The sequence below is a fragment of the Tursiops truncatus genome, chromosome 20 (assembly GCF_011762595.2).
Source record: "Tursiops truncatus isolate mTurTru1 chromosome 20, mTurTru1.mat.Y, whole genome shotgun sequence".
In the NCBI taxonomy this organism is placed as follows: Eukaryota; Metazoa; Chordata; class Mammalia; order Artiodactyla; family Delphinidae; genus Tursiops; species Tursiops truncatus.
This window is the reverse complement of record NC_047053.1, coordinates 55,413,525-55,429,480: the sequence shown is the minus strand read 5'-3', so window position 1 is coordinate 55,429,480 and position 15,956 is coordinate 55,413,525. Positions and strand designations below refer to the sequence as shown.

Sequence of the window (15,956 nt, the reverse complement as noted above, 5' to 3'; positions counted from 1 at the left end):
GTTAGTTTTGGGTGTACAGCAAGGTGACTCAGTTTTATATATATATATATATATATATATATATATATATATAGGTATATGAAACTATATACCTATATATATATATTCTTTTTCAGATTCTTTTCCATTATAGGCTATGACACAATATTGACTATGGTTCCCTGTGCTATGCAGTGGGTCCTTGTTGGTTATCTATTTTAGATATAGCAGTGTGTATCTGTTAATCCCATGCTCCTCATTTATCCCTGCCCCCCTTTCCCCTTTGGTGACCATAAGTTTGTTTTCTATGCCTGTGGGCCTATTTCTCTTTTGTATATGAGTTCATTTGTATCATTTCTTTTTTAGATTCCACATATAAGCGATATCATATATTTGTCTTTCTCTGTCTGGTTTACTTCACTTAGTATGATCATCTCTAGGTCCATCCATGTTGCCTCAAATGGCAAATGGCATTATTTCATTCTTTTTTATGGCTGAGTAATATCAATTGTGTATATATATATATATATATATATCTCCTACCTTGAAAGGCGTTTTCTTTTTCTGCAAACCCTTCCCCCTCCTTGGCCAAGAACATCAAAAGTTCAACTCATGAAACAAAGAGGAAATGATTCTTCTCATTTTATACTTCTATTTCAACAATGATTGTGACATTGAGACATATTTTACATAGTAAAATGAGCATCTTAATCTTTTGCAAAGAGTGTGGTTATTTCCTTCCTGGTAGTGGAAATACTAAGGGATGCAGGCGGGAAAGGGATACTGGTAATTCTGCAAGCCAGTCAGGACAAATCCTGCCTGGGCTAGCTGATCCTGAATGGGGCAATCTGCAACAAACGGGAAGGCCAGCTTCTTTCTTGATAACTTCCCATTTGGCAAGTACAACGCGTATTGATTTATATAGCTGACACTGCGGAGGAGTAGGCAGAAGAAAACAAAACGAAACAAAACAAAAGCAGAACCACAGGCAGCTGAGCTCAAAATCATGTCTCAATCAGAGTGTCAATACATATTTTCTGAGAATTTCACCATCAGTGTTCTCGAATTATAAGATTAGACACTGCAGGCTCTCAGGTGGTTCAGTTGCTCAACTCAGGGCTGAGTGATGCCTTGATAGGGATATGGAAGAATCAGAGGAGACACAAACTCCGGGTGAGTCTGGTGTGCACACGCACCTTTGTCTCTTAACCTAAGGCTCCATGCGCTGGGGGTTTAATTAGATTTGCAGTGTTACTTAACTCTATTGAAATAAGTATATTGTCTTTAGCGTAAGTCTGTGTTCTTCAATTTCCCACTTCTATCGGATTTTTGCATGTGTTCGAAGAAAGCTTCACAATTCATCACCTTCCTCCCTTCAGTTAATGGGAGGAAACTTAATAGGTTTGTTTCCTTCCAGAACAGAGGGGATATATATATACGTATAGCTGATTCACTTTGCTGTGTAGTAGAAACTAACGCAATATTGGAAAGCAACTATACTCCAATAAAAATTAATTATAAGAAATAGGTTGGTTTCCTTTGCTTCGTTTCCATATCCTAAGCAGCAAGAACAAATCAAGTTGCCTACAAACTTGTCTCACGGATCTCACTTCTGGGTATTAGTTTCTGTAGCAAAAGTCTTGTAGGTAGGCATACTCTGGATGGTACACAGTCATCAGCTGCTACAGAATTCATTCATTCAATCATTCATTTGGATAATCATTCACCCATTCAATCATTTATTCAACAGTATCTTTGGGGCACCTTTTTTTTTTTTTTGCGGTACGCGGGCCTCTCACTGTTGTGGCCTCTCCCGTTGCGGAGCACAGGCTCCGGACACGCAGGCTCAGCGGCCATGGCTCACGGGCCCAGCCGCTCCGCGGCATGTGGGATCTTCCCGGACCGGGGCACAAACCGGTGTCCCCTGCATCTGCAGGTGGACTCTCAACCACTGCGCCACCAGGGAAGCCCTGGGGCACCTTTTATGTGGAACAGTTGGGAAAAGAGGAAAAATTCCCTTGGAGGAGTGATTTCCCCTGTCCTTTCTTCATATATGGTTTTAAATGCTTAGTATTAAATGTGTACTTTTCCAGTACTGAACTCCTGAACAGTGTAATCCATCTTCATGCGCACACTGGCACAGACACACACCCTTATCTACACTGATTTTTATTTACCTGTGTAAGTGGAGAGGAACGTTGATGGAGAAAATGACGAACAGAAGACAATTCAAAAGTTGTTTATGCCTGCAAAGCAGACATTTTTGGATACTCGATTTCCCTTCCAACTTATGTTAATGTTAAAATGAATTTCATTCACTAAGCATGTACCAACTGTATATTGGGATAGGGGCGGCTGGGTGGGAAAGGCAGACAAGGGAGAAGTGGTCTCCCGTGACCAGGGAAACTGACAAAAGGCAAAGGAGCATTTATAAATGTGCTCTGAATTACCCATGGAATAAATAAGGCACGTGCAGGGACTTCCCTGGTAGCACAGTGGTTAAGAATCCGCCTGCCAGTGCGGGGGACACGGGTTCGAGCCCTGGTCCGGGAAGATCCCACATGCCGTGGAGCAACTAAACCCGCGCGCCACAACTACTGAGCCTGCGCTCTAGAGCCTGCGAACCACAACTACCGAAGCCCACCTAGAGCCCGTGCCCTGCAACAAGAGAAGCCACCACAGTGAGAAGCCCTCGCACCGCAACAAAGAGTAGCCCCCACTCGCCGCAACTAGAGAAAGCCTGTGCGCAGCAACGAAGACCCAACACAGCCAAAAATAAATAAATAAATTTATTTAAAAAAAAAAATAATAAGGCACGTGCAGAACTAGGGTTTCACTGTTGACTATTTTTAATGATTATATTTTATCTTTAGGCTTCTTTTCAAGTGTGTCTTCTTACACCATAATTTTCCAAATAAATTCTTTCAAAATTCTGTACTGCAAATATCTAGACGAAAGTGACATGCTCTACACCCACACAGACATATGCAAAATGACCTTCTGGCTGAAGTCTGTCCACTGTGTGAATAATATCCCATATATAAACACTCACAGATCTTTAGGCACCGAACCACTTCTAGCTCATTCACCAGCTTGACTCAGGAGTGAACCACGGAATAAAATAAATTGTGTCGGTGTTCTCTTCCAACCAGGCACTTGACCCTTGGGAGGAGAGGTGTGGTTGTTAAAACAACAGACTATAAATCAGCCCCGTGGACTAGGAAACATCCCTTAAGAGACTGAAGGGGAAAATGATTGAAATCTCGGCACTGCTGTAGCCTCCACCTCAGCAAGGAGAACTTCCTCCCAGCCTCTTCTCCAGCGACTTCAGAATTCTCCTTCGAGCCAAGTGGTTCCATTTGATCGTCAGAAGGCCAGGCCCGAACAAAGCTGCTGTAACTGGCTTCGGAGAGTGCGGACGGTTTCCTGGGGAAAACACCACTTTCTTTCTGCTTTCCCTGAATCTGTTAAAAACATGTTTGTTTTGGCATTTTTCAGGCTTCGTGTGATTTTTAGTGCTCCACAGTTTGAGAGGATTATATTACACCTTGTGACCAAAATGAGGGCTGGGAGTAAGTTGACTCCACAGCATTAGAATCCTATGATTACGGGTTCAAATAGAAAGAGGAAGGTGAATCTAGATAAACTTGGCTTTGAAGGATTTAATACAACATAACTGAGTATGACTTAAGACAGTCTATGTTTAGATTATATGATACAGGCCTTACCTGTGCCATAAACATATCACAACTTTTGACAAACTCTGAAGGGCTGTGTAGAGAAGAACTTGGGAACTGGAAGGGAAGTAGGAGTCCAACCCCTTCACTTTACAGAAAAGACATTACATTAAATGAAATTTAAGGAATTTTCTCAGAATCACACAAATAAAGTAACAGGGCCACCACTAGAACTCTTGTCTTCTGAATTTCAGCCCCAAACATGTATATATATACGTGGGGCATATCTGATCCTGCGCAAAAACTCCCGCATTTGACAAATACACACACACCATTCATTATAATATTGTACATATAAATTATGGAATTTGCATTTGTTTGGTTTTAGAATTGCTGGCCAAAAGTAGCTCCGAATTGCTCACAGTAGCTCTGAAAATAAAATGTGAATGCACTGAAAAAAAAAAGGGAAGTAGGTAAGAGCCAGTTCTTTCTCTTTGGAACAGATAAGAGACAGTCCTGAGCAATTTGCTATGGATGAAGCCAGCTTCCACTGTGCCAGGAGAAGCCCTTTAGTAGGGCAATAAAGGGTGAAATTCCTTTGCTATAACCACTGTCTCTTTATTAAAGCTAGTAAGTATATTCTCTGAGATAATCAGTATACTCAAACTATCACAGGAGACATACCTACTCATCTTGTGGAATAACTACCTGCCCAGTGTCCGAAACAAGAGCATATTTTCACACACTTGTATTGACTCCTTAGGTTCTCTCTATAAACCCAAAAGGCCATAACATGTTTTTACTCCAAAGGCAGCGATAACATCTTTACAATCAATACGAGTTGTGTTTATGGAACCATAACACAGAGGGATAGTGAAGGGTCACTCTTGGTTCTACAGTGCTGGACAAGGTTTGTGATGATTATTTAAAGTTTCATATCTGTGATCATCTCATTATCACACACATGCTTAAGAGAGGAGGGAAACGTACAAAAGTCCAGCACACTGCCCAACACTGAAACTCTGCATACCGTGGCGGGAAAGAGAAGGAGACAGTGCCTAGTGTGTGTGTGCATGTGTGCGCGTGTGTACAGGAGACAGAGTGAGCACCAGAGACAGAGAGAAGATACGACTTATCAGGAAGGTTGGATTCCATCGAGCTTATACGAGAAATCACGGCAATATGACTTTGTATCTCCCACTTGACTTTCATTAAGAAATGTAGAAAGAGATGGATGCTGGGCTTCCCTGGTGGCACAGTGGTTAAGAATCCGCCTGCCAATGCGGGGGACACGGGTTCGAGCCCTGGTCCCGGAAGATCCCACATGCCACGGAGAAACTAAGCCCATGTGCCACAACTACTGAGCCCGCGTGCCACAACTACTGAGCCCGTGTTCCACAACAAGAGAAGCCACTGCAATGAGAAGCCCGCACACCCCAATGAAGAGGAGCCCCCGCTCACTGCAGCTAGAGAAAGCCCGCGTGCAGCAATGTAGACCCAATGCTGCCAAAAATAAATAAATAAACTGAAAAAAAAGAAGCTTTGTTTGGGGGGAAAAAAAGAAAGAAAGAAAGAGACGGATGCTGTGTCGGATGCTGATTGAACTTAGAGCCATTTGTCTTGATTTGCTACCAGCCCAACATTTTTTCTTTTTTTTTTTCACAGAAATAATTGTTTGAAGCCTCTCTCGTGAGTGTTGACCTTTGCTCTCTCTGATTTTATATTTCAACACGTCCACAAACCATGGGCAAGAGCAAAAGCCAATGCATAGAGGAGGACATGAGACAAGATGTTAGCAAAGACTCCTGTATGTCTAGTGAGTGGAGGTAGAGCAGAGATCACCACGATCTTCAGGAGAGACCAGCTCTGTCACTACGTCGCACTGAACTGCAGGATTTCAGAAACCAAATCCAATTACCTTCCCTAGACAGTGGGTGTCACAGCCTGGAGATCCCAAGATTAGTATCAATAACACACTGTTATAAACGGTAAGAAATTGTTGGGGATGGATATCACTGTGAAAATAAAAAAGGATTCATCAGGGCAATTTCCTAGCACATATAGTTATTCTCTCACGTTCAAAACAAACAAAGTAATGTGTGAGGAGAGGTAAGCAGAGGACATTTATTTTTTTTTCCCCCACTGGCTGAATTTCCCTTGTAGGAACATTATGTCTAAATAGAAGTTACAGACCTGAATCCTATTTCATCTCCTAGAGAAACACTTTTTTTAAAAAAATTAAAAACTTTAAATTTACAAATTCTTTGGCCAGATGAATTCCTGAGCTTTTCTAGATGACGTGGATATGGACACAGACGGAAATACTATACTTCCAGGGTCAAAGTGGTAAAGAAGCAGGAAAAAGTAGGGGCGGGGGAAATAGTAAGTTGTATAAACCATACAGATTTAAATTTTATCTAAGGCTGGATTTCAGACCATGACTTAGAATTGTACACCAGGGTTTTAGCATTTTTTAGACAGATATAGATGGACAATGTACCTGTTACTAGAAATACTTTCGTGGTTGCTTCCCAAACCTTTCTGTATATGAGGAGAAATCACCATGACCATTTGGCATCTCCTCCTTCATTTTTAAAGATGATTTGCTACTAGAAGACCTAATTGTTTACTCTTAAGTATTCTGTCACTACAAATGCTTCTCTGTGAAGAATTAATGATATAATGACATTCAAATACCCCGAAGGTCAAGAGGCTGGCATTTTGAAATCTAAAAGCAATTCATCTGAGGGTGATTCATTGTTCTCATGGAAAGGAATCTCTATTCACTGTTTCTAGCACTTCAATTAGTGGTAACATCAAGGCTTCATAGAGGTTTGAGTTAGGATGAATGCACCTGGGTTTACACATTTTTGTATTCAGTCATTCATTCAAGAATTTAATGGACACTTAGAATGCGTCAAATACTGTTCCCAATGTGCTAACATTGGGAACAGAATGCAGAAGAGACAGCTCAGGATCTAGCAGATGATTGAAATAGTGAGATAAATAGTAAGGTATCAATAAACTTACCTCTTAAGGGAACACGAAGCCTGAGTTTGAAACCTAGACATGGGTAAGAGAAAAGGTGTGAAGAAATATTTCCCTAAAAGTGGACACGTAAGCAGTGATTTTATAATGAAAAGAGCTTAACTATATCAAAGAAAAATGGATAGGAAGGGAGGACTTTCTTGTTCTTGGATGAATAGAGTACACAGAGAATTTACTGTTTAGATTTTACCTTGAAGATGAAAATATACTGAAAGATTTTAAGTAGAGGACAGGAATGATCAAATCCACACTTAATAAAAGTCAGTGTCAGTTTCTTATAGATTTGTGATACAGAGGTAAAAAAGTCGGTTTGAGAAGCAGTATAGACTCGTGGTTAAGACCAAAGATTCTGGAGGATAGAATCTAAATCCTAGATCTAAATTCTAGCTCTTCCGAGTAATAACAGTGCAACCCTTGAAGAAATTTTTTGATCCAGTTTTTTTTTTCATCTGTAATAATAATAGTACTTACCTATACAGTAATATAGTGCCTGGCATATAGTAAATGCTCTATAAGAGTTCTTAGGAGAATTCTGCAGTGATGTATGGGAGAAATTAGGAGTATCTGCATAGTGTACTGAGGATAGAGAGAAAGATGGTGGGGGGGTTGAATTTTTATTGGAGTAGAGTTGATTTCCAATGTTGTGTTAGTTTCAGGTATACAGCAAAGTGATTCCATTATACATATACATATATCCACTTTTTTTTAGATTCTTTTCCCACACAAGCCATTACAGAGTATTGAGAAGAGTTCCCTGTGCTATACCGTAGGTCCTTATTACTTATCTATTTTATATAGTGTAGTGTGTACATGTCAATCCCAATCTCCCAATTTATCCCTCCTCCCACTTATCCCCTGGTAACCATAAGTTTGTTTTCTACATCTGTGACTCTACTTCTGTTTTGTAAATAAATTCATTTGTACCCTTCTTTTTAGATTCCACATATAAGTGATATATGACATTTGTCTTTCTGTGTCTGACTTACTTCACTCAGTATGACAATTTCTAGGTTCATCCATGTTGCTGCAAATGGCATTATTTTGTTCTTTTTTATGGCTGAGTAATATTCCTTCGCATATATGTACCACATCTTCTTTATCCATTCCTCTGTTGATGGACATTTAGGTTGCTTTCATGTCTTGGCTATTGTAAATAGTGCTGCAGTGAACATTGGGGTGCATGTATGTTTTCGAATTATGGCTTTCTCTGGGTATATGCCCAGGAGTGAGATTGCTGGGTCATATGGTAGTTCTATTTTTAGTTTTTTAAGGAAACAAGGATGTGGTTTTGAGAAATATTCAAGAAGTAGAATGCGTGGGGCTTGTTAACTGACTAGATGTAAGGACTCAGAAAGAAGTAGGAGGCTGGGATAAACCCGATTTCTGGTTTGCATGTCCAGTGGATGGTGTAACTCTGATCATTGCAATAAGGAAAACAGGAAGAAAGGCCATTGTGGAGAGAGATGATGAATTCAGTTTTGGACATTGACTTGAAGATACTGATTGGTAAGGTCCAATAGACAATTGACTATCATATTCAGAATCATAGGAAAGAGAAACCTGGCAAGAAGATGTAGATGTAAGGTGTCCTTAGCGTATTCATAATTGAGGCCACAGAGCAGATGAGGTCATCCTAGAGAACGAATCAAATGAGAAGGCCAAAGGTAACACCCTGAAGAACTTTTAAGAAGAAGGTAGAATTATAAAACTGACAACAGAAACTGAGAATGAAAAAACAAAGGAGAGAGTCCAGCTTCTGGCCATGATGGAGTGACTGCACTGCATTAATCCTCCCACTAGAAACAACCGTAAAACCTGGCAAAATATACGAAATGGCTGTTTCTAGATGTTGGGTCATGTGGTGCAGTTCTGTGATGCCTGAGAGAAGGAGGTGGATGAGGTGAGAGCCTTGGGTGCTCCAGCTTTCGGTCTAGAGACATTTTTCTGCACCGCAGTGCAGGAAGGAGACGCTGCATCAGAAAACAGGGGTCTGGCTAAGTTGCAGAGAGAGATGGAGTGCAGGGCTCCTGATGCACAGCGGGAATTTGTAGGGCAGAGAAGTAGTGGGAAAGAACTGTGCCAGGAAGGAGCTCCTGAAATCTGCCTAGGATCCTACTGAGTATTTAAAGAATCCTAAGTTGTACACGTGTGAGCTGATGCTCCAGGAGCCTGGGCTAAGAACAACTACTGAGCAAGGAAAAGTTTCTGTGGAGCTGAGGTAAGCAATGATTAGAGCTTGAACAGGGCTGTGAAACCTTTAATTTCCTACCAACTAGAGTCAAGAGATTTTGTTGAACATCATGGACATTCAGTAGATTTGAGTCCACACATTAGAAGGGCATAGCAAGACACACTCCCAGGCAAGCCCAAAGACACACCTTAAAATTATCAAAATGATATGAAAGTAAGTTAACTCCTTCCAGAACAAAACTCAATAACGAGGAAACAAAATCCAAATACTCAAGAACTTAGTATCTATATGTCCAGTATACATTCGTGGTAAACTTTTTTCCAAATTTGCTGAAAAATATAAATGAATCCAAGGAGTTCGATAAGCATCAGACAGAATAAACAGTAAGAAAATCACAGCAAGGAAGACATCATAATAAAAATAACGACACCTGCAAAGAAGCAGGGCAATGTGGCCCTGACCAAGAGAAAAATCAATAAATATAAATATCTTCAGAAATTAGATAACGGAATTAGAAAACAAAGGCTTTAAAAGAACAATTATAAACATGCTAAAGGATTTAAAAGTAAATATGAAAACAATAAAGGAAAAAAATTAGACTTTCAACAGCAAAATGGAAATTACATAAAAAAAGAAACAGAAATTTTAGAAGTGCAAAATATATTGGAATGAAAAACCACTGGGTAGATTGCATAGCTGGTTAGACACTGCAGAATAAAGTCAAGGGAGTTTGTCATTATTTGAGGGAGGAAAGATTTTGGAGAGCAGATCGGAAGTTCAACAAGGGACAGACTTGGTTTGAGATTTCTACTCTCTGTGCCAGAGTAGACTTCATTTAAGCAGCTGGAAGTATGAGTCTAGATTTCTGGGGAGAAATCTTGGCTGAGATATAAATTTCTGCATTGTCAGTTTTTCTGAGAGAGTGAGTGTAGACTGAAAGGAAAAGAAGTCCCCCAAAGGGACCCTTGAGCACACCTATATCTAGAGGTGGGGGAGATGAGAAGAACAAGCAAAGACACTGGAAAATCCCAGAAAGACAGGAGGAAATCTAGGTGAATATAATGTTCTGGAAGCACAGGAGAAGGGAATGGTTAACTTTATCAAATGAATAATTGGCTGTGGTTTATGAAGCAGGTCAGTGATGATTATGATGAAAGCAGTTTTGACAGAGTGGTGAAGGCAAAACCCTGATTGGAGTAGATTTAAAGACAAATGGGAGTGGAGGAATTTGAAACAGGGAGGAACACAGGCAAGACTTTGGTGCCAATCTTCAATCCTGGAGTGAACCTGATAGCATCATTGGTCCCGAGCTGGCCTCCATTCTCTTTTACTTAAGGCAGTTGGTTATCAAACGGAAAGCATGGATTTGGCCTCGAGAAGCCTTCCAAGCTCTCATTAGAATGCTCCTTCTGTTTAATCTCAAACATTTGCCTGGTTCTCTTCACTTAAATGCAAGTGTCACAAACCAGAAAGAAAAAGAATGCACTGACCTGAAATTTCTCTGTGCTCAATGTTGGAATATCAACTAGGATACGAAAATCGTCTTCCGTTTATCAGCTGGAAGGGTTGTATACATAACATCCTTTTTTTTTTTTCCAGCCATAATCATTAATGACAGAACCGCATTGCAATTATTATGCTATTATTTCTCTAAGTCTTCATCTTTGACCCACTGTTTTGATCTATGTGGAGACCATTTTACTTTAATAGGCCTTGTGTACTTGCTCCCATGTACAGCATTTATAGTTTTCCAGCACTTGAACTATACGCTTTTCTCACCTGTAGTTTATTAGTCACCCACCCTAGAATTGAAGCAGCCCCATCCTTCTCCTTAGTCACTGAACTTTGAAGCTTGGGAGTATTACAAATGGAGATTTGGGGGGATTCTCAGACACCCAGTTTGGGCTGAAAGGAAGGCAGTGTCAGCGTGAAGAATGTATTTCACATTCGGTAATATTTGACCCCAGATGAAGTAAAACGTGGCTTCACCTCCAATGTAAATATTGGTCGGTTCCTACCCCATTAAGTGTTCCTGAAGACAAAGACTCTGGTCCATCAATCATAATAATACTCCCATTAGCTCTTAAGCAGCATGTTTGAATAGGAAACTGCCTCTCCCTGTCTCTCTCTCTTTTTGTCCGTTGATGATTTAGAGACAGTAAGATCTCCAGGCTTATCTTAAAAATATTTACTCAGCTTCTTTCAGTGATCATGTCAGAGCTTGGTCATAAAAACATACGTTTCTCTAAAGCAGAAGATGACAGAAGATGAGGAACACAGAGAGCCTCTGTCTGGCCTAATATTTTGGTGGAAGGTGACAGAGGAGATTAGAAAAGTAACAGTGAGGAAATGTTTTTGATTATCTGTCTGCTCCACTCAGTGAAACAAAAACAAAGGTATAAAATCTCCATCTGGTTTCATTTTATCTTCTCCCATTAGGTCCAGGTCTACCTGTTCTTCAGACTTTTTTTGTTTTCGTCTTCCTGTGTTTTGTTTACTTATTCTCTTTGTGTTTCTGACTTGTGTTTTTCTTTGGAGAAGCTAAGCTGAATATGTGAGTTTTAAAATGTGTAAAGATAAGACTACAACAGTATTAAAGGTGTGTTCCTTCTTTGCGGAGGAATAAACCATAAACAGTCATGGTTGATCTAGGTGATTTTAAAGGATAATTACAGGGATTATACTAGTGGGAGGATCATATTAGTCCTATTAAAAATGATACTTTCCATGAGTTTTATTTCCCAGTATTTAATGAAAAGGATGCACTTACATGAGAAAATTAGTTATTATTATTATCATAATAACTTTGTCCCAGGTGTGATGTGAAGGCCTTTGCATGTACCATCTCATGTGACTATCAGTTCAAAATTCTATCTTGCCTATAGCATGACTCTCATCTCTTAATAGAAGATCATGAGCTGAGAAACCAAGAGATCTTTATAGAGGACTTGGGAGCCCTCACTGAATGGGAGACATTTCATGTGCTGTCTGCCTGGGCCACGGATCACTGTGAAACCACCGACTCAGCTGAGCATGCGAAAGTGGCCTGACAGCATCACTTGACAGGAAGGATTTCCAAATAGAGGAACAATGTCCTTAAGATTTTTGATGTGTTATCTAGGACTTTGACACAAAGACGTATTTTTCCAGCCCCTTGGACATGGTGTTCCTCTTGTTGCATGAAATCATACTCTTGATGGTGAAAACCAGTATGAACTTGGATCCATTAGTCCAGTTTTGTAGCCTCACATAAATATCTATCATTAAAACACGGGCGTTGGGGCTTCCCTGGTGGCTCAGTGGTTAAGAAGCCACCTGCCAAGTCAGGGGACACGGGTTCGAGCCCTGGTCTGGGAAGATCCCACATGCCCCGGAGCAACTAAGCCCATGCGCTACAACTACTGAGTCTGTGCTCTACAGCCCACGAGCCACAACTACTGAGCCCACATGCCACAACTACTGAGCCTGCGCTCTAGAGCCCGCAAGCCACAACTACTGAGCTCGCGTGCCATGACTACTGAAGCCCTTGTGCCTAGAGCCTGTGCTCCTCAACAAGAGAAGCCATGGCAATGAGAAGGCTGTGCACTACAATAAAGAGTAGCCCCCCCTCGCCGCAACTAGAGAAAGCCCGCCCGCAGCAACGAAGACCCAATGCAGCCAAAAAATTAAAAAAAAAACAAAAATTTTTTTAAAAAACCATGGGCGTTAATGTACCTGAACATGTGTGTTTCTCATTATTTTCTCCTGATATTATGCTAATCTCAATAATCCCTATTGTAAGTGACCTGTGTATCTAATTGGATTTTATTTCAACATCATAGGCTTATTCAAGACTATTTGAAAACTGGGCAGTTATTCTATTTAAAGTACTTACAGACAAGATAGCTTAGGTTATCTGATAGTAATTCTTTGAAAAAGGAAGAGAGCGATATTCCCATTTTAGTTATGAATATGTTAAAAGACAGAGAAGGTAAATGATATCCCCCAGGATAGAGGGTTCATTGGTAGGAATAACAATGTTAAAACTCAAGACTCCGAAATTACAAATCACTTTGCCATGCAACCATGATATTGCAAACCAAACCAAATTAAATAAAAGATATGAAAATGTGTATTTGTGGAATAGTGCAAAGACAAAGGCTAAGGGCTTGGAATCTTTGACAAAAATATCAGAAAAAAAATTTTTTTTTTTTTTGGGTGGCAAAGAGTTTTGAATTCGATGCTTGGAAGAAATACTCCATAAAGCAGATCTTGAAAAATGAAAACTTGTCATCATAGGAAACTGGTTAATCTTTTCACCTTACGCTTTTAGTTTTCCACTAGTGCAGAAAAGGCGATCTTCAATTCTAGGTCCAATATGTTGAACCTTCGGTGGCCACAGAATGTTTTCCTGAAATACATTCAACAACAGATAATACATTTTAAACCCCAATGCTTCCCATTCTTAGAAGTTACCTTGCCTCGAAAAATGGATGAACCAATGCAGGCGAGCACTTAGTGCATGGCTGTGATGGCCTCGTGGTCAAACCACATTGCTCAGCAGGGAACTCTTTGTGTTCTGGATACAATTGGAATGAGTTAAAAAAGAAACAAACCCAAAACTGGAAAAACCAGAAAATACGATGAGCCAACTGACTTACTGACTGCTACCTTAGGGATGTGGGGAGGTAGCAACTACCAGTAGTTAGAGAGCAAAATATGGCGAGAGGACCTCTGATGGTAGTTATGAACTTTGTTAAATGAATACAGGTCATGTGGGGTGTAGGAGGAGATAAATACTCTGATATCACTCTCCTCCCAGCCACCCAGTGCTTCCTGTTAGTCAAATTCAACCAACCTCAGAAGCAAGGGAGACCTTTGATGCAGTGTGTCCATATTGTTTGGGCGAAACATGGCAGAGAGAGGCTCTGGAAATGCTCAGCACATCGACTGTTATCTACTATACGGTGTACTTTCCCATTAGCTAGTTAATTTTACAATCCTGAATATGATGAGGAAATGACCCAATCAAAAAATGAGCAGAAGACCTAAATAGACATTTCTCCAAAGAAGACATCCAGATGGCCAATAGGTACATGAAAAGATGCTCAACATCACTACTTATTAGAGAAATGCAAATCAAAACTACAATGAGGTATCACGTCACACCAGTCAGAATGGCCATCATCAAAAAGTCTAGGGCTTCCCTGGTGGCGCAGTGGTTGAGAGTCCGCCTGCCGATGCAGAGGACACGGGTTCATGCCCCGGTCCGGGAAGATCCCACATGCTGCGGAGCGGCCGGGCCCGTGAGCCATGGCCACTGAGCCTGCACGTCCAGAGCCTGTGCTCCGCAATGGGAGAGGCCACAGCAGTGAGAGGCCGCGTACCACAAAAAAAAAAAAAATGTCTACAGATAATAAATGCTGGAGAGGGTATGGAGAAAAGGGAACCCTCCTACACTGTTGGTGAGGATGTAAATTGGTGTAGCCACTGTGGAGAACAGCATGGAGGTTCCTTAAAAAACTAAAAACAGAGCCACCATATGATCCTGCAATCCCACTCCTGGGCATACATCTGGAGAAAAGTCTAAGTTGAAAAAATGTATGTACCCCAATGTTCATAGTAGCACTATTTACAATAGCCAAGACATGGAAGCAACCTAAATGTCCATTGACAGATGAATGGATAATGAAGATGTGGTATATTTCTACAATGGAATACTACTCAGCCATAAAAAAGAATGAAATCATGCCATTTGCAGCAACATGGATGGACCTAGAGATTATGAAACTAAGTGAAGTAAGTCAGACAGAGAAAGACAAATATCATATGATATCACTTATATGTGGAATCTAAAAAATGATTTAAATGAACTTGTTTACAAAGCAGAAACAGACTCACAGACATAGGAAACAATGTTACCATCATAACATGGTTACCAAAGGGGAAAGGCAGGGGAGGAATAAATTAGGAGTTTATGATTAGCACATAAAAACTACTATATATAAAACAGATAAACCATGAGGTCCTACTGTTTAGCACAGGGAACTATTTTCAATATCTTGTAATAAGCTATAATGGAAAAGAATCTGAGAAAGAATATCTATATAGATATAGATATCTGAGTCACTTCGCTCTACACCAGAAACTAACAAAACATTATAAACCAATTATACGTCATTAAAAAAAAAGAAACTGAAGATGAGAAAGGAGAATTCATATGCTAAGGTTTCTACAACTAGGGTGTGGCCAAATCAACACTCAGACATAAGCATCAGACTCCAAGGCATTTTGGAGCACCTTCTATTGAACCAGAATAACCCTTAGGAAGAGTCAAGCTCCTGGCAGAAGAGTGAGTGATTCAGAATTAACTATAGTCTATCACATTTCAGTAATACTTCTTATTGCCATATATGGCTACCATCACTGCCAGCTTTGTCTTCATAACCAGCCAAGTCAGCAGTGACAGGTGAGGAGACACATCAGTGGATTCAGTCTTAACACCTGGTATCATCCAGAAGTGGTCTTATTGTTGGTGGATTACGTAGGTTATGCCAGTGATGAGCTGTGGTTGTTTATGGAACCTCTCATTTGTAGTATGTTCTTTTTTTTTCTTTTTTTGCGGTACATGGGCCTCTCACTGTTGTGGCCTCTCCCGTTGCGGAGCACAGGCTCCGGACGCGCAGGCTCAGCGGCCATGGCTCACGGGCCCAGCCACTCTGCGGCACATGGGATCCTCCCGGACCGGGGCACGAACCCGTGTCCCCTGCACTGGCAGGCGGACTCTCAACCACTGCGCCACCAGGGAAGCCCTGTAGTATGTTCTTAGCTTTGGTCAGTCTGTGCATTAGTCTTTGTTCCCTGCTTAACATTCCAGCCTGGAATTCCAGATACCTAGAATGATATCTGGTGTGTACAGAATGTCTGATGCATCATTAAGTGGATGAATGAACAATCAAACGAACAGGCTTTATTGGATCCTCAGCCTTCTGGTCCAGACCCTATTAGCTAAATCTAACGCCACCACCATTATCATCATCTTCATCATCTTGACTATTTGGGGGCACACAGCAGATGCCAGC

The 15,956-nt window shown here is 40.7% G+C and overlaps 1 protein-coding gene across 2 annotated transcripts in view; it reads left to right on the top strand.

The window, feature by feature from the left end:
* The window catches only part of KCNJ2 (potassium inwardly rectifying channel subfamily J member 2), a 63,651-nt gene extending 49,436 nt beyond the window's left edge, over positions 1–14,215 (top strand). For both annotated transcript variants that reach the window (XR_004523765.2, XM_033847230.2), the window contains exon 4: positions 3,132–14,215. The gene's annotated coding sequence lies outside the window, so the exon portion shown is untranslated. The remainder of the gene's footprint in view (positions 1–3,131) is intronic.
* Positions 14,216–15,956: the final 1,741 nt, after the last annotated feature.